Here is a 23909-nt window from a genome sequence, read left to right as displayed (position 1 = left end):
ACACTTGATAAGCAGGGTGTAGTTAATTTGACCTCTTTTACCTCCCTTATACTTGAGGGTGGTTATCAACTAAAGGTCAGGTGTCCTTATATGCTAAATATCTTGTAACCAGGTTTCTGTTTAAGAGTCCTCAATAACTGATGTCAAGAAGGTCTTCAAATAACAGAAGTATGTATTTCACTATTGGCTTGGTCTTTTTAACATTTTTAATCAAGATCATGTTTAAACGTGGCATTGTTTTTAATATAGTAAGGCCACACACTGAGAAAGAGATCCACAGCTGAATGAGTCCAGTGGCCAGATTTTAATGATCATTCAAAATGCATCAACTGAGAACCTACCTAGGCACTGTGCTAGTTACCAGGGATACGGATATATATATATATATATATATATATATATATATATATATATATATATATATGTATATATGTATATATATGTGTATATATATATATATATATATATATGTAAAGACATAGTTCTTACCACAGAGGAGCTCAAAGAATACTATATTCAAATCATTAAAGTATAATGTCATGCTGTAATGGAGGTGTACAAAGGCCTTGGCCAACTGTAAGGAAGAAGTGACAAATTTTCCTTGAAGCATGCAGGAGAAGTTTCACAGAGGAGGTGCCCTTTGAACTGGGCTGAGAAGAGAAGCAATGCAGAACAAGTTTCAGAACATCAGCTTTGGCATCAAAGAACCTGAGTTTGTACCTCCTGCTGTGATACACAGTAATTGTGTGACCTTGAGCTGGTTACTTGATCCTTCTAAGGCTGAGTTTATATACCTCTCCAGGTTGTTTTGAAATTAAGTGGGATTAAAGATGTAAAGATCACTAGAAGTACTCAATAGGTGATAGACAACAAAGATAAAGCTGGAAATGAGGAACAGCAAAGTCGCCAAGGTGTGTCAAGGCACTGTGAATGGGGGAAGCTGCACGTGGATTTCATCTGTGGTCTATTAGTAATGGCTGCATAGAGGACCGGGTTGAGCAGGCATATGAGTCTCCTTCCTGAATCTGTAGGGAAAAAAAGCTAGGGATGATTAGGGATGTCTGGCAAAGGGACATGAGAATGTAATGGGAAATTCTGAAGAGTTACAGATCCTGAACTAACATGTACCAGGGAATATGATGAAAGCAGGGCAAAAACTCATGAACTGAGAATGACTGGGGGACTGCCAGTCTGAATTAGAGACTATTTAAAATTAGATAAACTCTTCCTTTTTAAATACGTTATTTTAAGATTTGTATTCATTTTCTTTGTTGACTGACGTTTATTTGCTGTCATTTCTTTGTTTTTCTCCCCTACTGAACTATTAAATTCCAGTGCCTATCACAATATTGTCTCAGAATAAAAATGAATTTATGAATGAATTTATTAAATGAATGAGTGAAAAAATATAGATGGTTACCAGGCTAAAACCTTTACCTTGTAGAATTTCCTAAAGTTGCTTGTTTCTTCAATATATAATAAGGGTGCTTTGTAACTTGTATATAAACTACAATTTTGGAGTAAATGAGGGCTTCCAAAACCCTTAAGGGAAACATATAACAATTTGATCTTGATGTATTAATTTTCCTAGACTTATCCCGGACCACAGGTATCAGCTGCTCCAAAGAACCTGCATTTTTAAAGCTCCCAGGAGAGTATGAATATTAGGTTTGTGAAGCACTCCCTCAGTAGTACCTTATTAAGTGTTCTCAATGAAAAAAGCATTTAAACAGAGTTGCGAATTAGAATTAACTGGGGAAAATTGCCAAAATATTTACATTTGAATCCTCCGGAAGCAGCTGAATTAGTCTGCAGAGAAGTGGTCCAGGAATGTGCATTTGTAAAAATTTTTGCGAGAGAATTTGGTTAGTGACCACTGTGTCAATTTCAGCTCAGGTTCTGCCTGAATTATCCCAGTTTTCTAAAAAAGGAGGACTTAATCAACAAAGCCATCCTGCACAAAATTTTAAAAGGAGCACCCGAAGTAATTGCCCCCTGGACATGGCAGAGCTGGGGTGCTATCTAGACTAATGGTGTTTGGAGAACAGCTTCCCAAGCAGAGCAGCCACGCACACATCCCCTGCTCCAAGGAAAAATTGACATTCAGCCTCAGCACAAATAGTTACACTTTGCTCTGAGTACACCACATCAGATATATCACATTTCTTTCTGAGCCCCTGAGTATGAGTGGTCTAAAAACTGGTGTGGGTTTAGGTGCAAAAATCCAGAATGTTGAAAGCACCAAAACATGTCATGTGGAAAGAGTTGGATGGGCATTGATTTTTGAGATACCTCAAAGATATTGCAGGTTCCAGGCCACTGCAATAAAACGAATATCACAATAAAGCAAGTCACGTGAATTCAGTGCATATCAAAGTTATGTTTATACTATACTACAGTAAGTATGCAATAGCACTATATCTAAAAAAGCATTGTGCATACCTTAATTTAAAAATACTTTATTCCTAAAAAATGCTAACCATCATCTGAGTCTTCAGTGAGTCACAGTAGTAACATCAAAGAACTGATCACAGACTACCTTTACAAATGTAATAATAATGAAAACTTTGAAATATTGCAAGAATTACCAAAATATGACACAGAGACACAAGCAAGCAAATGCTATTGGAAAAATGGCACTAAGAGACTTGCTCAATGCAGGGTGGCTGCAAAACTTTAATTTGTAAAGAACACAGTATCTGCACAGTACAATAAAGTGCAACAAAACAAGGTATGCTTGCATTTAGCCCTGGGAGATCAACTCGGTGATGCTCTGTGACCACCCAGAGGGGTGGGATAGGGAAGGTGGGAGGGAGGTGCAAGAGGGAGAGGATATGGGGCTATATATATACATATAGCTGATTCACTTTATTATACAGCAGAAACTAATGCAACATTGAAAAGCAATTATACTCCAATAAAGATGTTTTAAAATAATTAATTAATAAAAATAAATAAAGGGCTTTAGTGAGCAAGAAGAGTTTAATATCTTCTATGTGGGATGAGAGGAAAACCTAGGGTCAATTGTCCAAAATTCCAGAGAGATGGCAGTCAGCTAAATATATGTTCTAACAATGAGAGTTATCTATCTATGGAATGAGTCTGCCTCTGAAAACAATGAATTCTCATCACGGGAATTATTAAGCATGGAATGGAATTTGAGGACTTCATAAAAGTGACTCATCCTAACAAGCAAGTGAGCTATGGGCTTTATTGTACCTTCTAATGCCAAAACTCTACTAAACCCATGGTCTCCTTCGGGAAAATATTTTCCAGATAGATTCTACTAAGGGTTAGCCCCAGTTAAGTAAGTATATTTCATCCATAGATTAACTGTTTATTTTTATTTTGAGCTATTTTCAGAGCTGCCTTTGTTCTCTATTTTGAGCTATCCTCTGAGAGGACCTAGGTAAACACTTCGGCTGCAAAGCATTTGTTTATTGTGTTGACAATGAATAATCACATTGCCATCTGCCCCATCTATCATTGCTGATCACGATAAGCCAGTTAATGCCAGGCATTTTCCTTGATGCAGTGCAGCGGTCGTTATCTGAAGAGCTGTAGATTAATTGCAGTCTTGTCTAGTGAGGTTATTGTAATTGATGGTCATTATTTGCTTTGTTTTATAAAGCTGTGTGGATGTACCACACAGTCAGCAACTGTGTTTTTATAAAAATTATTCATGTCCTACACAAGAACTCCTGGATGCATTGTCAGGGATTGGTGATAAATGAGCATATTCAGAGATTCAAACATCTCGATTTTTTTAAGATGGGAAAATTAACCGTTTTTAATAAGGAAGACATTTAGCTTGCTAATCGTGTCTGAATGGTTAGATTAATGTCCAATACAAAGTAGGGTATTAATGAAAAGAAAAAAATATATTAACCAGGAAAAAGATAATATTTGAAAAGAATCATGCCCATGGATTAAGTTGCAGTAGTGAGTCTAGATAAGAAGAATCTTTCTTATTTGGGGAAATTGGAAGTATTCATTTTGAAAACCTTCCTGAAGTTCTTCACTTCAAAGGGTTAAGGGGGTACACTGAGAATTGCACCAGCTACTTCATGGAATACCTGTGGCCAGATTCTCCTGTTTATTTTACCCACTCTTCACATGGCTAGTGTGCTTCTGCTGTGTGCTGAGCTCAAAACCCAGCTCCTGCCCAGAGAAGCATACAGTCTATTGAGGTTTACATATGTTTATAACACAACATAATATGGGTTATACTTGAGGATTGTTCTGGAAAGGGAACTATGAAATAACTCTCTCTGGATTGTATAAAGGAGAGGATGGATGAATAGCTGTGTGACCTGACACAGTTGCTGCTCCCTATGAAGGTTGGGTAGAAATACATCAACTTCTCAAGTCTCAGCCTCTTGAATCTTGATTCTGTTTAAACACATTTGAGGGAGGAAAAAGTCCATAGCTGTTGCTATGTAGATAATATTTGTTTAATTAAAAGGGGAAATAAAAGTCCCATGTAGAATATATGTATTTTTAGTGGCTCTGAATCAGAAGAGAAAACAGTTATCTCAGCGCAAACAACTGAGACTAAACAACAGAAACTGCAGGCCTTGTCCTTTTCAAGGAATCAGTTATTTGCATCTCTGAGAGACTGGTTTCACCAAAGTAACACAAATTTGTAGGAATAAGCAACTAACACCAAATTGTCCTGAAGTGTGCAAGGGTATGAAAGTGCTGAGGAACACATGACTGAGAACCAGGGCCCCATGAGGCACTGAATAGTTTTGCGGGGAGGTACTCCGGAAATCTAATTAGCACCGTGCAGGAGGCTGGGACCTCCTGGTAGAGATGCTCTGTTGGCACAATTGGGGATTTGAGGGGGAATGAGAATTGGGATATTCAAAAATAACAGATACATGACTAATACACATAGAAGAGCTACTTGAGTGCCATGGGAATGCTGTTCCCTCTACCCTGATTACTAGCTCCACCTTCCTCCCCCTATATCCAGCACAGCCCACTTGGTTTTTCTTTCCAAGTCCCCTTCCCTCCTCCCAGCCAGTCAAGTGTTGCTGCCTCCTTTTGACTTCCAGAGAATCCTGTATATTCATCTACTACAGGAGTCCACAAACTGTAGACTGTAGGCCAAATTCAGCCAAGGAGCTAAGGATGGTTTACATTTTTAAAGGATTGTTTTTTAAAGAGAAGAATATGCAACAGAGACCACATGTGGCTTGCAAAAGCCAAAATATTTACTACCTGGCCTTTTAGAGAAAAATTTTGCTGACCCCAATCGATTAAATTACCCATTGCTATAGATTTATAACTGTTTACTCTCACTTCTGGAACCACATTTCTTGTTGATAGGAATTTTATCTTGATCATTACTGTATTCCCAGAACCTTGTACATTGGCACATGACAGCAGAGTCAATAAATGTTTGCTGAACTAAGGAATAAATAATCTTGGTAATCCCCTCAATGACAGAGACTTTTTGCTATTCATCTTTCTACATCATGCAACTAGCACAGTGCCTAACATACAGTAGGTGCTTCTTAATTGATGTTTGTGGAATTAATCAATCAATCACTGAATAAATAACTTACTCTACTATTGGTGTTTTAGTAATTGGAACTTTATAGGCTTTTTTCCCTGGAATTTTGGGTGTGTTGCATTCATTGACTATATGGGGATTATTATATATATAGCCTCATTTAAATTGAAGTGTTTTAATAAAGGCTGTCCAAAGCATCAAATTCCATTAGAAACTGGAAGAAAGAAAGAGTGATTTAGTTCACAGTAACCACTAAGAGAAGTTCTGGGCTTTCTCTGAGAAAGAGGTATGCTTTGAGGCGAGGTACTCACCTAGCCCTATTCTAAATGTGGTAAAGAACAGAAAGGGATTGAACAATTAAGTGTCACCTTGGAGGAAGTTTATTTCCATTGGAGGGACAAGGCACAGACTCGAATCAATTACTGTGCAGTGCAATCCAGAACTTATTCAATCACACCCATAGGTGGCTACGGAATTTCACTGCTAATACCCAGTCACTGTTTACATGCTTTGTGATTTTCTTTCATTCATTCATTTAGTTAACAAATATTAATTGAGAGCCTACCATGTGCTACAGTGAATTAAATTGGTAAAAATCCTACCTGTAAGGTAATTAAGTCTAGTGGGGGTAGACAAATAATAAATAACATAATAAATGAGTAAATTTCTATGGTAAGTTAGAGTATGATAAATGCTCTGGGAAAAGAAATAGATCAGAGTAAGGGGGATCAGAGGATGAGGAGTGGAGGTAGTGAGTTACAAGTGTAAATATGGTGGTCAGTGTAGACCTTATTGAGAGCATGACATTTGTGAGTTTGCCATAGGAATGTCTAGGGAAAGGACATTCTAGGCATGGGCAACAACCAATTCCATAGCTTTGAAGTGGGAGAAAGCTTGAGTGTTCTAGGAAGACCAGGAGCTCACCTGTAAGTGATCAAGTGTGAGAGGTCAGAGAGAGAAGAGTAGGGCCGGGAGCTGCTGCAGATCATTACCCCTTTGCATGGATTTTGTATGGACTTTGGCTTTTACTTTGAATGAATTCCAAAGCACATTGACATAAATTCTCTGATTTAATCACTAAACACCAGCTCAGTGAGGTTACCCTTAGTATTATCCCCTTTATACCTGGGGAAACTAAGGCCCAAGACCATCCTGACAATAAGTGATTGAGGCTGAATTTAATTCAGGTCTTCTGATACATAACATTGCTTACCATAGGCTAATGTTTATCCATAAACCCCACAATAATCATTGTTCACCTACTCTGGGCCCTAGTCCAGTGGGGAAATTCAAAGACCTGTAGGCTGCAGGGCCCGCCTTTAAGGAGCCTTCAATCTAGTGGAAGATCCCATCTTCCCAAACAGACTGTTAACTCCCTGCAGCTACAGAGTAGGTTGTGCTTTTTAATATAACATACATGTGATAGTCACTTAGTAGATTGAATGAGTAAATGAATATCATTTAAAAGACTGTAGCTTTCAGAGTCTAAATTATGCCCAGTATATCATAAACTAAATTCTGTTGTCATAATGACAAACCTAATAAAGTCGATGGCATTATTAACAGAAGTTCTAAGTGTTAATGTCAAATTATTTACAAACATAAGGTAAGTGAATTTTCAGTGTACCTGGGAGGAGTAATGGAACAATTGATAACTGGTGTGCTAGAAAAATTCATTTAGATTCCTCGTTTCAACCCTGGAATTACTCCCAGGATCAGATCAGGGAACTTGTCTTTGCCAATACTAGAAGCCAAAGCTCTGGAATCCAGGAACCAGTCCCACTCAGAGTGAACAAACTGACCTGTAAGAAGTAAAGCAAACAGAGGTCAGAAGCCTAGTAGTAGAGCAGATTATGATGATAGCAGCAAACAGATGATGACTCTGATCTAAGGATAGGCACTTTTCCCTTTGGACATTTTTATAATTTCTTCTGGAAAAGGACAGCTCAGTCCAGTCAGCAGCTTCCTGGATTACCATTTTAGATGAACACTTTGGGGCTGCCTAAGAGAGAAGTCATTGCATTTGAAGACAAATTGTTGAGATCAGCTCATTATCCCATTGATTCCATCCCAACCTGTATCGTAACTCTGATCTGGTCCTGCCAGGGTGGCATTATAACAGCCACCATCTTCCTTTACTTGATTTTTATCTCCCCCCTTGGTGTCCGTCTAAAAGCAGGGAAGGAGGTGTTATATTACAAAGAAAATATTAAAGACAGTCATTAACTGGGACTTGATCAGGGTTCAGTAGAACCTAACTGTCATCATAGAGATGATCACTGTTATGACTCTACAAATGTTGAATGGGATCTTCTTTTATTTAATAACCAGTGACACTGCAGTTAGAGGATGGGTACTGCTTCTAAGACTTCTGTGAACCAGCAACTGGTGAACAGTTAAGCTGGTACAGTTGAAATGATTAGCGGTACATTTTTTTATCCATTTCCAAAGCTACTGGAATAAAGTCAATTGGAAAAGAAAATGTAAAGTAAAAAATGACTTGTTCACTACTAATCTGACCATGTCAATGTTCATTAAAATTTCTAGAATTTCCGGGACTTCACTTGTGTTCCAGTGGTAAAGAATCCGCTTTACAATGCAGGGGATGCGGGTTTGATCCCTGGTCAGGGAACTAAGATCCCACATGCCGCCGGGCAAATAAGCTTGCTCACCACAACTACTGGCTTGTGGTCCTCAACTAGAGAGCATGTGTGCTGCAAACTACAGAGCCCACATGCTCTGAAACCCGCGTGACACAACTACAGAGCCCACGCACCCTGGAGCCCACAGGACACAACTAGAGAGAAGCCCACACACTGCAACAAGGAGCCCGCGCCGCATCAAAAGATCCTGCATGTCTCAGTGAAGATCTCATGTGCCGCAACTAAGACCAGACGCAGCCAAAAATAAATATAATAAAGAAATAAATAATAAAATAAGATCTTAAAAAAAAAACTTAATTAAAAAAATTTTTGTAGAGTTTCCTCCAAAGATCACATCTCCACTTCAAGATACAGACCTGCTTTTAGAAAGAAGTCTGCGCAAAGCCTCCATCTAAAGTATCAGTGTTAGAGACCCCACTGAGGTCATTTCTTCCCACTGACTTACATACAAAGGGAAAATTAGAGCCAGGAAGGACAAGAGACCTTCCTGGAGTCACCGAGATTCAGTGGCAGAATTAGGACCAGAACCCAAGTTTCCTGACTCTTACTTTGGGATTTAAAATTTTCTAAATAAAAATTGTATTATTATATCAAATCCCAACACTCAAAAGACCAGTTTACATCATCTGTTTTTTGTTGCCCAGTAGAGCAGGTGTAGTCTGATATTCAGGTTTCCTGCCTTAGTGAGCAGAACCCCATCACAAGGGCATTTAGACAATCAGCCTCAAAAAGGCAAAGACATTGACAGATTATTTCACAAACATGAGCAATCTTGAGTGTCCAACAAAAACACCACTGATGTGAAAACGTTTATAGTGCCTAATTCCAAGAAGTATGGAAATTAAAGTTTGGAAGACCAAAATAGAAAGTGAAATGACTTAAAGATCCTTCATTTGGTCTCAATAGGAAAATGCAATCATACTATTGCATTAAGAACCCAAGGATATAAGCCATACTTTTCTACAGTTTGAATCCGTCCTCTCACAAACTCTTCCCAATAACAATCCAGAACAGCTCAGCAATATTAAATATAAGTAATCTAGATAACAATATTGCAAAATTAAATCATTAGATGTCTAGCCGCTCCATGGATATGCTGCTATGCAATTCAAAATAAAGCCATTTAAAACCACCAGATTCATTTGCACTGACATATCGATAAACTTTTGCTGAAACAAAGCTAATCATTTCAATGGTGCCAACTTAATTGCTTACCAGTTAATGGATAATAAACAGAACTGAGGATTAAAATATGAACTAATTACTGTACTCAATTCCATTTACTTGATTTCATGTTCCATTTATTCTTTGCATCATTTCTAGTGGAAATCTTAGATTTATGGTCACCTCAAATGAATTATGCCACTTAGTTGCCTGTGGCATGCTCATGCTCAGAATTGGTTAGAAAGGGCAGAATTCTGGGCAGTTAATATTTAGCCAAAGCAGCCTAAGATATATTAAATGAAGGTAATTATCCATTCCCAAATACAGCCAGAGTCAGCCTCTATAAATCTATCCCTATATCAGCAGTAAAAGGGTAAGACTAGGATTGCTTTCATGATAATTCATTGGATCAGCTTGTTAGAAGCAGTCTCCAAGAGCAGTCATTGCCTTGGCCGTGAAGAGGGCTTCAGGGAAGCAGAGACAAACACATCATGGGAAAGGACATTGGCCTAGGAGACGGACACTAGGGCCACCAGACAGAGGGCAACATTTTGACTTAGCAGATCTGACTTCAAGATCCTATTCTGTCAATTACTAGCTGTGTGATCTCAGTAAGGGCAGAAATAGGCAAGTCACTTAGCCTTCCTTAACCTTTTAAGCTGTGATAAGGGGTAATAATGCCAGCTCTATACACACTATAGAGTGATGTGCAGTCCAAAAAAGAAAAAAAAGGCACTTCTGAGATACTGCTTTTATAGTACAAAACTGACTTATACAGCAGTTGTGCTGTACAAGTCAGTTATTAGCCAGCTTAACACTTAGAGCTCATTTACTCCAAAATACTTGCAGATAAAACATAAAGATACAATGTACTAATATTAGTACTACCATCAGCTTTCATTTACTGAGCATGTACTATGTTCCAAGCATTGTGCTCAGTGCCTTATTGCATCCAATCCTCACAAGTTTCTTGTGAGGTAGCACTCATTAGCACCATTTTACAAAGAGGAAAGGAAAGTTGGAAAGGTCAAAGAACCTGCCTTCAATCACTTGGCTGTTATGGAGAAGAGCTAGAATTTGAACCCAGGTCTCTTACTCCAGCTATGCACTGAACGACCTTAGACAAGTCAGGTCACTTCTCTAGTTATGCCCCTAAGTAGCTTCTTGATCATGCTGTTCTCTTTCATCGTAAGTGCCCTCTCTGTTACCTGAAATGATCTTTTAGCCCTTCGCACTTCTGCATCAGCCTTAAGAATAGCCTGAACTTTTTCTGACTGTAAAGTGAGACAGGAGTCTAGTTCTCCAAGTGGCACAATTGCTATGTAAAATATGACACAGCATCATACCGTGGCCTGCTGAGAACTGTAGGTTTATTCAACTTCCCCTCTCAGATGGACAGCAACCAGGAAGTTTCATATAGATGCACAGTTACATCTTTTGTCTCACTTCTTTGAAATATGATAAGCAAGAGATTGTATATCTGTGGATATGTTTGTATATAAACACATCTGTTTCCCTCTGCAAAACATGAGGAACCATAGTCCTTAGTCTCAGAGGTAGCTTGAGTGAATACATTTTCTTGCTTTGGATCTATTTGCTGAACTAGGAATTTCTGGATTGAGCCTTGAAAGTGAACCCGACAGGAACTATTTGACAAAATGAGCTTAATCAGGAGGTTTTAAATCACTTTGCCAGGCACTTCGCTGGTGGCACAGTGGTTAAGAATCTGCCTTCCATTCACAGGTGAATTCTATCAAACATTTAGAGAAGAGATAGCAACTATCCTTCTCAAACTCTTCCAAAACATAGCGGAGGGAGGAACACTCCGAAACTCATTCTATGAGGCCACCATCACCCTGATACCAAAACCAGACAAAGATGTCACAAGGAAAGAAAACTACAGGCCAATATCACTGATGAACATAGATGCCAAAATCCTCAACAAAATACTAGCAAACAGAATCCAACAGCACATTAAAAGGATCATAAAACAAAATCAAGTGGGGTTTATCCCAGGAATGCAAGCATTCTTCAAAATACACAAATCAATCAATGTGATACATCATATTAACAAATTGAAGGAGAAAAACCAAATGATCATCTCAATAGATGCAGAAAAAGCTTTTGACAAAATTCAACCCATTTATGATAAAAACTCTCCAGGCAGTAGGAATAGAGGGAACTTTCCTCAACATAATAAAGGTCATATATGACAAACCCAAAACCAGCATCATCCTCAATGGTGAAAAATTGAAACCATTTCCACTAAGATCAGGAACAAGACAAGGTTGCCCACTCTAACCACTATTATTCAACATAGATTTGGAAGTTTTAGCCACAGCAATCAGAGAAGAAAAAGAAATAAAAAGCATCCAAATCAGAAAAGAAGAAGTAAAGCTGTCACTGTTTGCAGATCACATGATACTCTACATAGAGAATCCTAAAGATGCTACCAGAAAACTACTAGAGCTAATCAATGAATTTGGTAAATTAGCAGGATAAAAAGTTAATGCACAGAAATCTCTTGCATTCCTATACACTAATGATGAAAAATCTGAAAATGAAATTAAGAAAACACTCCTATTTACCATTGGAACAAAAAGAATAAATTATCTAGGAATAAACCTACCTAAGGAGACAAAAGACCTGTATGCAGAAAATTATAAGACACTGATGAAAGAAACTAAAGATGATATAAATAGATAGGGAGATATACCATGTTCTTGGATGGAAAAATCAACATTGTGATAAAGACTCTACTACCAAAAGCAATCTATAGATTCAATACATTCCATACCAAACTACCAATGGCATCTTTCACAGAACTAGAGCAAAAAAATTCACAATTTGTATGGAAACACAAAAAGACCCTGAATAGCCAAAGCAATCTTGAGAAAGAAAAACGAAGCTGGAGGAATCAGGCTCCCTGACTTCAGGTTATACTACAAAGCTACAATAATCAAGACAGTATGGTACTGGCACAAAAACAGAAATATAGATAAATGGAACACGATAGAAATCCCAGAGATAATCTCACGCACATATGGTCACCTTATCTTTGATAAAAGAGGCAAGAATATACAGTGGAGAAAAGACAGCCTCTTCAATAAGTCATGCTGGGAAAACTGGACAGCTACATGTAAAAGAATGAAATTAGAACACTCCCTAACACCATACAGAAATATAAACTCAAAATGTATTAAGGACCTAAATATAAGGCCAGACACTATCAAACTCTTAGAGGAACACATAGGCAGAACACTCCATGACATAAATCACAGCAAGATAATTTTTGACCCACCTCCTAGAGAAATGCAAATAAAAACAAAAATAAATAAATGGGACCTAATGAAACTTAAAAGCTTTTGCACAGCAAAGGAAGTCATAAACAAGACGAAAAGACAACTCTCTGAATGGGAGAAAATATTTGCAAATGAAGCAACTGACAAAGGATTAATCTCCAAAATTTATAAGCAGCTCATGCAGCTCAATATCAAAACAACAAACAACCCAATCCAAAAATGGGCAGAAGACCTAAATAGACATTTCTACAAAGAAGATATACAGACTGCCAACAAATACATGAAAGAATGCTCAACATCCTTAATCATTAGAGAAATGCAAATCAAAACTACAATGAGATATCATCTCACACCATTCAGAATGGCCATCATCAAAAAATCTACAAACAATAAATGCTGGAGAGGGTGTGGAGAAAAGGGAACCTCCTTGCACTGTTGGTGGGAACGTAAATTGATACAGCCATAATGGAGAACAGTATGACGTTCCTTAAAAAACTAAAAATAAAACTACCATACGACCCAGTAACACCACTATTGGGCATATACCTTGATAAAACCATAATTCAAAAAAAGTCATATACCAAAATGTTCATTGCAGCTCTATTTACAGTAGCCAGGATATGGAAGCAACCTAAGTGTCTGTCAACAGATGAATGTATAAAGAAGATGTGGCACATATATACAGTGGAATATTAGCCATAAAAAGAAATGAAATTGAGTTATTTGTAGTGAGATGGATGGACATAGAGTCTGTCATACAGAGTGAAGTAAGCGAGAAAGGGAAAAACAAATACCATATGCTAACACATATATATGGAATCTTAAAAAAAAAATTAATGAAGAACCTAGGGTCAAGACGGGAATAAAGATGCAGACCTACTAGAGAATGGACTTGAGGATACAGGGAGGGGGCAGGGTAAGCTGGGACAAAGTGAGAAAGCGGCATGGACATATATACACTACCAAACGTAAAATGGATAGCTAGTGGGAAGCAGCCACATAGCACAGGGAGATCAGCTCAGTGCTTTGTGACCACCTAGAAGGGTGGGAGGGAGCGAGATGCAAGAGGGAAGAGATATGGGTACATATGTATATGTATAACTGATTCACTTTGTTTTAAAGCAGAAACTAACACACCATTGTAAAGCAATTATACTCCAATAAAGATGTTAAACAAAAAAAAAAGAATCTGCCTGCCAACGCAGGGGACACGGGTTCAAATCCTGTTCTGGGAAGATCGCACATGCGGCAAAGCAACTAAGCCCATGCAGCACAATTACTGATCCTGCACTCTAGAGCACGTGAGCCATAACTACTGAGCTCGAGTGCTACAACTACTGAAGCCCGCACACATAGAGCCCATGCTCCGCAGCAAGAGAAGCCACTACAATGAGAAGCCTGTGCACCGCAATGAAGAGTAGCCCCCACTCGCTGCAAATAGAGAAAGCCCTCATGCAGCAATGAAGACACAATGCAGCCAAAAATAAATAAAATAAAATAAAATAAATTTATTTGTTTAAAAAACCAACACTTTGCAAACCAGAAGAAGGGAGAGGCCCAGGGACCAGATTCCTGCATCAGGACTCAGTTTCCCTATACCAGTTTTTTCAAAGCAAATAGTTCTCTACTTCAGGAAAGACTCATTGTGGTGGACCCACATGGCCACCCCAGAACAGCTACTGTTTCCATAAGGTCCTCGTGGAGGATACATTTCCTCCCTGTTGCATCTGCCTCTCTAGGGATGATGGGTTTCCCTGCCCCAGGTGAGGAGATGTGACCTACTTATGTGAGCAGTAGTTAACTGCAGAGGTTAAGATTGCTGCCATTGTTCATTCCTGTGTTTTAATCCTGGCTCTGTCACTTATCACCTGTGACCTTTGAAAAGTTATTCAACCTCCTTTTGTCTCATTTTCCTTGTTAATGAGACTAACAGCAATGCTCATGCTAGATTATTTCCCATCCTCCATCCATATCTAACAAAAATCCAGAGTGGCATCTGTGTAGGAGGGAAAATTCCTGAAAATTCCATCAGCGATTTTGAGTTGGTTCCAAATCCCTTACTCTAAGAAGATGGGTCTTAGGCCCTTTCTGATTGCCAATTTCTTGTCAGCGTTAATATTCTCTGGAATATTGACATATACTGGAATGTTATAACTCCCTATATCTTAGCAAAGGACACCATCCCCTAGATAGTGTGTTTGTCCTTGGCAGATTTGCACCTTTTTCTAATACTCACAAAGGCCCTCTACAGACCAATCAAGCCCCTACTAACACCAGCTTAGAATTGTGGGGAAAACTCATCAGATTGAACACATACAAGGAAGTACACTCCCCCATCCTGGCCTCCTAGTAGCACCTTTCCCATTCCCAGATAATAACTCATTCTTGCAAAGGGTACGAGCAGGTGGCACGTTTTCTCATTCCCTGTGAGTTTCAGGCAAAGCTTTGAGGTGTTTAGATAGGATGATCACATGCCCTGGTTTGTCTGGGACAGTCCAGGCTGACACCAGTTTGTCTTCCAACAGCACCTCCTTTTACTCACAAAAGTGTTCCAGTTTGCACAATGAATCAGTCATATGGTCAGCCTCTGTCTAGATGGCCTTAGTTAGGCAAGCAACTAACCTCTCTGAATCTCCTTTCCCTCATCCAGAAAATGAAGGTATTAAATTTGCTCTATCAGGGCCCTTCCAGCACCAAAAGGCCAACGGAAGTAAAATCTTACTGCAGAATTTTATCATCACATAGAAACATTGATTGAGGGGGTCATTGTGCTGTCTGGAGAGTCAGAAACATTTCTCTGTAATAAAAAACTTTATGTTATATTTGAGAAGTTCTCCCAAAGATTAAGTATACACTTTAAAAATAGCCATCATCATACATCCTTTAAGGTAAGAGCTTGGGAAATTAAGTCATTTGATGTAACACCAAGAATTAAAGCTCAGATTGTTCTGCTCACTTGGGTATGTCAACTTTACTTGTTATGATGCTTGAAATATTGAACTTCCGACTCCCTCTTGTGAGAACACCAGAATCACAAATAACTGCTGAAAAATCATCTACAGGAAGACACTGGAACTCACCAAAAAATATACCCCGCATCCAAAGACAAAGAAGAAGCCACAATGAGATGGTAGGAGAGGTGCAATCACAATAAAATCAAATCCCATAACTGCTGGGTGGGTGACTCACAAACTGGAGAACACTTATACCACAGAAGTCCACACACTGGAGTGAAGGTTCTGAGCCCCACGTCAGGCTTCCCAACCTGGGGATCTGGCAATGGGAGGAGGAATTCCTAGAGAATCAGACTTTGAAGATTAGTGGGATTTGATTGCAGGACTCTGACAGCACTGGGGGAAACAGAGACTCCATTCTTGGAGGGCACACACAAAGTAGTGTGCACATTAGAACCCAGGGGAAGGAGCAGTGACCCCATAGGAGACTGAACCAGACCTACCTTCTAGTGTTGGAGGGTCTCCTGTAGAGGTGGTGGGTGGCTGTGTTTCACCGTGAGGACAAGGACACCGGCCACAGAAGTTCTGGGGAGTACTCCTTGGTGTGAGCCCTCCCAGAGTCAGCCATTAGCTCCAACAATGAGCCCAGGTAAGCTCCAGTGCTGGGTCGCTTCAGGCCAAACAACCAACAGGGAGGGAGCACAGCCCCACCCATCAGCAGTCAAGCAGACTAAAGTTTTACTGAGCTCTGCTCACCAGAGCAACAGCCAGCTCTACCAACCACCAGTCACTCCCATCAGGAAACTTGCACAAGCCTCTTAGATAGCCTTATCCACCAGCGGGCAGACAGCAGAAGCAAGAAGAACTACAATCCTGTGGCCTGTGGAACAAAAACCACATTCACAGAAATATAGACAAGATGAAAAGGCAGAAGCCTATGTACCAGATGAAGGAACAATATAAAACCCCAGAAAAACAACTAAATGAAGTGGAGATAGGCAACCTTCCTGAAAAAGAATTCAGAAAAATGAGAGTGAAGATGATCCAGGACCTCGGAAAAAGAATGGAGGCAAAGATCAAGAAGATGCAATAAATGTTTAACAAAGATCTAGAAGAATTAAAGAAGAAACAAACAGAGATGAACAATACAATAACTGGAATGAAAACTACACTAGAAGGAATCAATAGCAGAATAACTGAGGCAAAAGAACAGATAAGTGACCTGGAAGACAGAATGGTGGAATTCACTTCTGCGGAAGAGAATAAAGAAAAAAGAATAAAATGAAAAGAAATGAAGGCAGCCTAAGAGACCTCTGGGAAAACATTAAATGCCACAACATTAGCATTATAGGGGTACCAGAGGGAGGAGAGAGAAAGGACCCAAGAAAATATTTGAAGAGATTATAGTCGAAAACTTCCCTAACATGGGAAAGGAAATAGCCACCCAAGTCCAGGAAGCACAGAGAGTCTCATACAGGATAATCCCAAGGAGAAACACACCAAGACACATAATAATCAAATTGACAAATATTAAGGCCAAAGAGAAGTTATTGAAAGCAACAAGGGAAAAACAACAAATAACATACTAGGGAACTCTCATAAGGTTAAGAGCTGATTTCTCAGCAGAAAGTCTACAACCCAGAAGGGAGTGGCATGGTGTACTTAAAGTGATTAAAGGGAAAAACCTACAACCAATATTACTCTACCCAGCAAGGATCTCATTCAGAGTCAATGGAGAAATCAAAAGCTTTACAGACAAGCAGTACCTAAGAGAATTCAGCACCACCAAACCAGCTCTACAACAAATGCTAAAGGAACTTCTCTAAGTAGGAAACACAAGAGAAGAAAAATACCTACAAAAACAAACCCAAAACAATTAAGAAAATGGTAATAGGAACATACATATCAATAATTACCTTAGAGGTGAATGGCTTAAATGCTCCAACCAAAAGACACAGGCTTGCTGAATGGATACCAAAAAATGACCCATCTATATGCTGTCTACAAGAGACCCACTTCAGACCTAGGGTCACATACAGACTGAAAGTGAGAGGATAGAAAAAGTTATTCCATGCAAATGGAAATCAAAAGAAAGCTGGAGTAGTAATACACATATCAGAAAAGATAGACTTTAAAAGAATGTTACAACAGACAAGGAGAGCACTGCATACTGATCAAGGGATCAATCCAAGAAGAAGATATAACAATTATAAATATATAGGCACCCAACATAGGAGCACCTCAATACATAAGGCAACTGCTAACAGCTATAAAAGAGGAAATCGACAGTAACGCAATAATATTGGGGGACTTTAACACCTCACTTACACCAATAGACAGATCATCTGAAATGAAAATAACTAAGAAACAGAAGCTTTAAATGACACAATAGACCAGATAGATTTTATTGATATTAACAAGACATTCCATCCAAAAAGAGCAAGTTGCACTTTCTTCTCAAGTGCACACGGAATGTTCTTCAGGATAGATCACATCTTGGGTCACAAATCAAGCCTCAGTATACTTAAGAAAATTGAAATCATATCAAGCACCTTTTCTGACCACAACGCTATGAGATTACAAATGAATTACAGGGAAAAAGAAGTAAAAAATACAAACACATGGAAGCTAAACAATATGTTACTAAATAACCAAGAGATCACTGAAGAAATCAAAGAGAAGATCAAAAAATACCTAGAGAAAAATGACAATGAAAACATTATGGCCCAAAACCTATGGGATGCAGCAAAAGAAGTTCTAAGAGCGAAGTTTTTAGCTATACAAGCCTACCTCAAGTAACAAGAAAAATCTCAAATAAACAATCTAACCTTACACCTAAAGGAACTAGAGAAAGAAGAACAAACAAAACCCAAAATTAGCAGAAGGAAAGAAATCATAAAGATCAGAGCAGAAATAAGTGAAATAGAAACAAAGAAACAATACCAAAGATGAATAAAACTAAAAGCTGGTTCTTTGAGGCGATAAACAAAATTGATAAACCATTAGCCAGACTCATCAAGAAAAAGAGAGGACTCAAATCAATAAAATTAGAAATGAAAATGGAGAAGCTACAACAGACACCACAGAAATACAAAGCATCCTAAGAGACTACTACAAGCAACTTTATGCCAATAAAATGGACAACCTGGAAGAAATGGACAATTTCTTAGAAAGGTATAACCTTCCAAGGCTAACCAGGAAGAAATAGATAATATGAACAGACCAATCACAAGTAATGAAATTGAAACTGTGATTAAAAGTCTTCCAACAAACAAAAGCCCAAGACCAGATGACTTCACAGGTGAATTCTATCAAACATTTAGTTAAGAGCTAACACCCATCCATCTCAAACTCTTCCAAAAAATTGTGGAGGAAGGAACAGTCCCAAACTCATTCTATGAGGCCACCATCACCCTGATACCAAAATCAGACAAAGATACTACAAAAAAAGAAAATTATAGTGCTTCCCTGGTGGCAGAGTGGTTGAGAGTCCACCTGCCAATGCAGGGGACATGGGTTCATGCCCCAGTCCGGGAAGATCCCACATGCCACAGAGCGGCTAGGCCCGTGAGCCATGGCCGCTGAGCCTGCACGTCTGGAGCCTGTGCTCCGCAACAGGAGAGGCCACAACAGCGAGAGGCCCGCGTACCGAAAAAAAAAGAAAAAAGAAAATTATAGGCCAATATCACTGATCAATATGGATGCAGAAATCCTCAAGAAAATACTAGCAAACAGAATCCAACAATACATTAAAAGGATCATACACCATGATCAAGTGGGATTTATCCCAGGGATGCAAGGATTCTTCAATATATGCAAATCAATCTATGTGATACACCATATTAACAAACTGAAGAAGAAAAACCATATGATCATCTCAATAGATGCAGAAAAAGCTTTTGACAAAATTCAACACCCATTTATGATAAAAACTCTCCAGAAAGTTCCCAGAGAGGGAACCTACCTCAACATAATAAAGGCCATATACGACAAACCCACAGTAAACATCATTCCCAATGGTGAAAAACGAAAAGCATTTCCTGTAAGATCAGGAACAAGACAAGGATGTCCACTCTCACCACTATTATTCAACATAGTTTCGGAAGTCCTAGCCATGGCAATCAGAGAAGAAAAAGAAATAAAAGGAATACAAATTGGAAAAGAAGATGTAAAACTGTCACTGTTAGCAGATGACATGATACTATACATAGAGAATCCTAAAGAGGCCACCAGAGAACTACTAGAGCTAATCAATGAATTTGGTAAAGTTGCAGGATACAAAATTAATGCACATAAATCTCTTGCATTCATATATACTAATGATTTAAAATCTGAAAGGGAAATTAAGGAAACACTCCCATTTACCATTGCAACAAAAAGAAAAAAATACCTAGGAATAAACCTACCTAGGGAGACAAAAGACCTGTATGCAGAAAACTATAAGACACTGATGAAAGAAATTAAAGATGATACCAACAGATGGAGAGATATACCATGTTCTTGGATCGGAAGAATCAATATTGTGAAAATGACTATACTACCCAAAGCAATCTACAGATTCAATGCAATTCCTATCAAACTACCAATGGCATTTTTTACACAACTAGAACAAAAAATCTTAAAATTTGTATTGAGACACAAATGACTCCAAATAGTCAAAGCAGTCTTGAAGGAAAAAAGCAGAGCTGGAGGAATTAGACTCCCTGACTTCAGAGTATACTACAAAGCTACAGTAATCAAGACAATATGGTACTGGCACAAAAACAGAAATATAGATCTATGGAACAAGATAGAAAGCCCAGGGATAAACCCATGCACCTATCGTCAGCTAATCTATGACAAAGGATATACAATGGAGAAAAGACAGTCTCTTCAATAAGTGGTGCTGGGAAAACTGGACAGCTATAAGTAAAAGAATGAAATTAGAACACGCCCTAACACCATACACAAAAATAAACTCAAAATGTATTACAGACCTGAATGTAATACCTGACCCTATAAAACTCTTAGATGAAAACATAGGAAGAATACTCTTTGACATAAATCATGGCAAGATCTTTTTTGATCCACCTCCTAGAGTAATGGAAATAAAAACAGAAATAAGCATGTGAGACTTAATGAAACTTCAAATCTTTTGCACAGCAAAGGAAACCATAAACAAGACGAAAAGACCACCCTCAAAATGGGAGAATATATTTGCAAACGAATCAATGGACAAAGGATTATTCTCCAAAATATATAAACAGCTCATGCAGCTCAATATTAAAAAAACAAACAACCCAAACCAAAAATGGGCTGAAGACCTAAAGAGACATTTCTCCAAAGAAGACATACAGATGGCCAAGAAGCACATGAAAAGCTGCTCAACATCACTAATTATTAGAGAAATGCAAATCAAAACTACAATGAGGTATCACCTCACACCAGTTAGAATGGATATCATCAGAAAATCTACAAACAACAAATGTTGGAGAGGGTGTGGAGAAAAGGGAACCCTCTTGCACTGTTGGTGGGAATGTAAATTGATACAGCCACTATGGAGAACAGTATGGAGGTTCCTTAAAAAATTAAAAATAAAACTACCACATGACCCAGCAATCCCGCTACTGGGCATATACCTAAAGAAAACCATAATTCAAAAAGACACATGCACCCCAATATTCATTGCAGCACTATTTACAATAGCCAGGTCATGGAAGCAACCTAAATGCCCATTGACAGATGAATGGATAAAGACAATGTGGTACATATATACAATGGAATATTATTCAGCCATTAAAGAACGAAATTGGGTCATTTGTTGAGACGTGGATGGATGTAGAGACTATCATACAGAGTGAAGTAAGTCAGAAAGAGAAAAACAAATATCGTGTATTACCGCATATATGTGGAAACTAGAAACATGGTACAGATGAACCGGTTTGCAGAGCAGAAATTGAGACACAGATGTAGTAAACAAATGTATGGACACCAAGTGGGGAAAGTGGCAGAGGGGTGTGTTGGTGGTGGGATGAATTGGGCGATTGGGACTGACATGTATACACTGATATGTATAAAATTGATGACTAATAAGAACCTGCTGTATGATAAAATAAATAAAATAAAATTAAAAAATTAAAAAAGTCCTACTGTATAACACAGGGAACTATATTCAATATCCTGTGATAAATCATAATGGAAGAGAATATGAAACAGAATGTACATATCTGTATAATGGAATCACTTTGCCGTACAGAAGAAACATTGGAAACAACATTGTAAACCAACTATTCTTCAATAAAATAAATTTAAAAAAAAATTGAACTTCTTACTCATGCCCCTGCCATCACAAGGCTACCAGCGCGCACACACACACACACACACACACACACACACACACACACACACACAGTCACACATCACTCATTCAACTGCTTCCCAGTTTAAATGCTCCTGAGGTTAATAAGGTATTTTACTAGAAACTAGTGGTTCCCCTTGAACCATTTGTTTTGTATATGTTAATTACAATTTAAGTGATATCTCTACATTGAGCACTCCTGAGAAGAAACCCCAGGAATTGTCATCATCATCCACTTAGGCTTTGTTTGAATTCTGGTCTTTAGAGAGCCAGAACAGCAAGAAGATTCTGTCACTCTAAACTCCTCGGTAAATCCCTGTTAGTGTCAGCATTTAGCCTCCTTTGCCATCAAACAAAAGGGAGAGTGTTTCTGCTCCAAAAATTAGTTGCAGGATTTGCTTTTAAAACCTCGGGGGCATCCAAATACTCCATCCCACCAAGTTGTAGAGCTGCTTCTGCAGTATTCATTTAGCTTGATTTACATTTTTAAAATTTTCTTAGGGCTGTCTTTACTAGCTGGAGGGTAATTTTTTCCCTGTAATTAAAGGATAAGTTAATTCCAAAGCACATAGACCAAAACAAGCCCTTTTCATATCCTGCCTCGCTCGTCACTCTCTGCTGCTGTTCTCTCTCTTCCAAGTGCTTGTCAGTTTTCACTGCACCTGCTTCCAGCTGCAAATGAGGTGAAGCGACACCAAGCCCTTTTAGTGGAATCGACTATCCCCTGATTTCAATTCATTTAATTTCCTGGAGCATAAGACAATCTGGGGGAGGATCAGGTAGTGTTATCTCTATCTCTTAGATAAAAAAGCTGTATTCAGTAAGTACAATTCGACAAAGATTTGTGGAGTTGAGCCAAAAACTGTGCTAGCCTAAGGCTGCACAGATGAAGAAACCCGGCCACTGTCCACATAGAGTTGAAATTCCGGAGGTCATCTTAGGTATAGTGCTTTGGTGTACAAATAACAGAAACTCACTCAAGCTAGGTTAAGGTACGAGGACAATTTACTGGAAGGCTTCTAGGATATGTCATAGGACCCAAGGGTCACTGACCCATTGAAGAGACTGGAATCCAGGACTGAAACAAGGCCATGACCCAGGAACTACTCCTACTCCATTTCTTATATTTGCATGGCTGCTTTATTCTTATTCTCTCCATAAGTTGCCCTTTATCTGATTTGCTGGGCACATGGAGGTCATAAGTGCCCGCCCCCACTTAAGCTCCCAAGTTTATGTCCCATTGGATCAAGACCTTCCTGGATTGGCTGGCTGGCTGGCTCTTTATCCCAATTTCAAATTCTCTGAAGAAGAGATTTGATTTTCCCAACTTAGACCTGAAGTTCTCTCTGACCCAATCAGCTAAGTGTATGGGAGTGAGGTTATGTAGATAAATAGGTCTTGGGAGACCTGCCCCTGTGGTGGGGAGAGCAATTATATGGAGAAGACAGGCATTGTATGCTACGTAGACATCCCCCAAAATGTCTACTGTTGTGGGAAACAGACAGTTCTTTTCTGTTCAGCCCAAGAAAATCTACATGCTAAAGTGCTGTTGACACAGTTGACTCAAATCTGAGGGTTGAACAAAGCTTTCTGACATGAGCAGGATCTTGAAGGAATAGTATGAGTGTGGCAGAAATAGGATGCAAGCGTCCCAGACAAATAGGAATATTACTTATAAATAGAAAAAATAACTGTAGTCAATCCATAATGTACACTCAAAGAATTTTGCATCTTGTGATTTAGAGTCACAACAGCCTTATTCATCACAGGGACCTCAGGAACAGATCACAGCCGTGTCACTCGCCTGCCTGGCTGCTAACATGGCTCTTCCTCTCCTTCCTTTCTGCCAATGCACAAACCACAGCATGGGCTCAAATAAGTTGTCTAGGGGTTAGCGTCAAGCAAACATGTTGGAATGCCAGCCCTACCTCCTAATTGTGTGCCCTTTAACAAGTTATGTAGGCTCCT

The 23909-nt window shown here is 38.8% G+C and overlaps 1 protein-coding gene across 1 annotated transcript in view; it reads left to right on the top strand.

Annotated features, from left to right (window-relative positions):
* The window catches only part of CA10 (carbonic anhydrase 10), a gene marked incomplete at its 3' end in the record, with an annotated part of 619202 nt that overhangs the window by 509534 nt on the left and 85759 nt on the right, over positions 1–23909 (top strand). The window lies entirely within an intron of this gene.

Source organism: Stenella coeruleoalba (assembly GCF_951394435.1).
Source record: "Stenella coeruleoalba genome assembly, chromosome: 19".
Lineage (NCBI taxonomy): Eukaryota > Metazoa > Chordata > Mammalia > Artiodactyla > Delphinidae > Stenella > Stenella coeruleoalba.
This window is presented reverse-complemented; position numbering and strand designations above follow the sequence as displayed.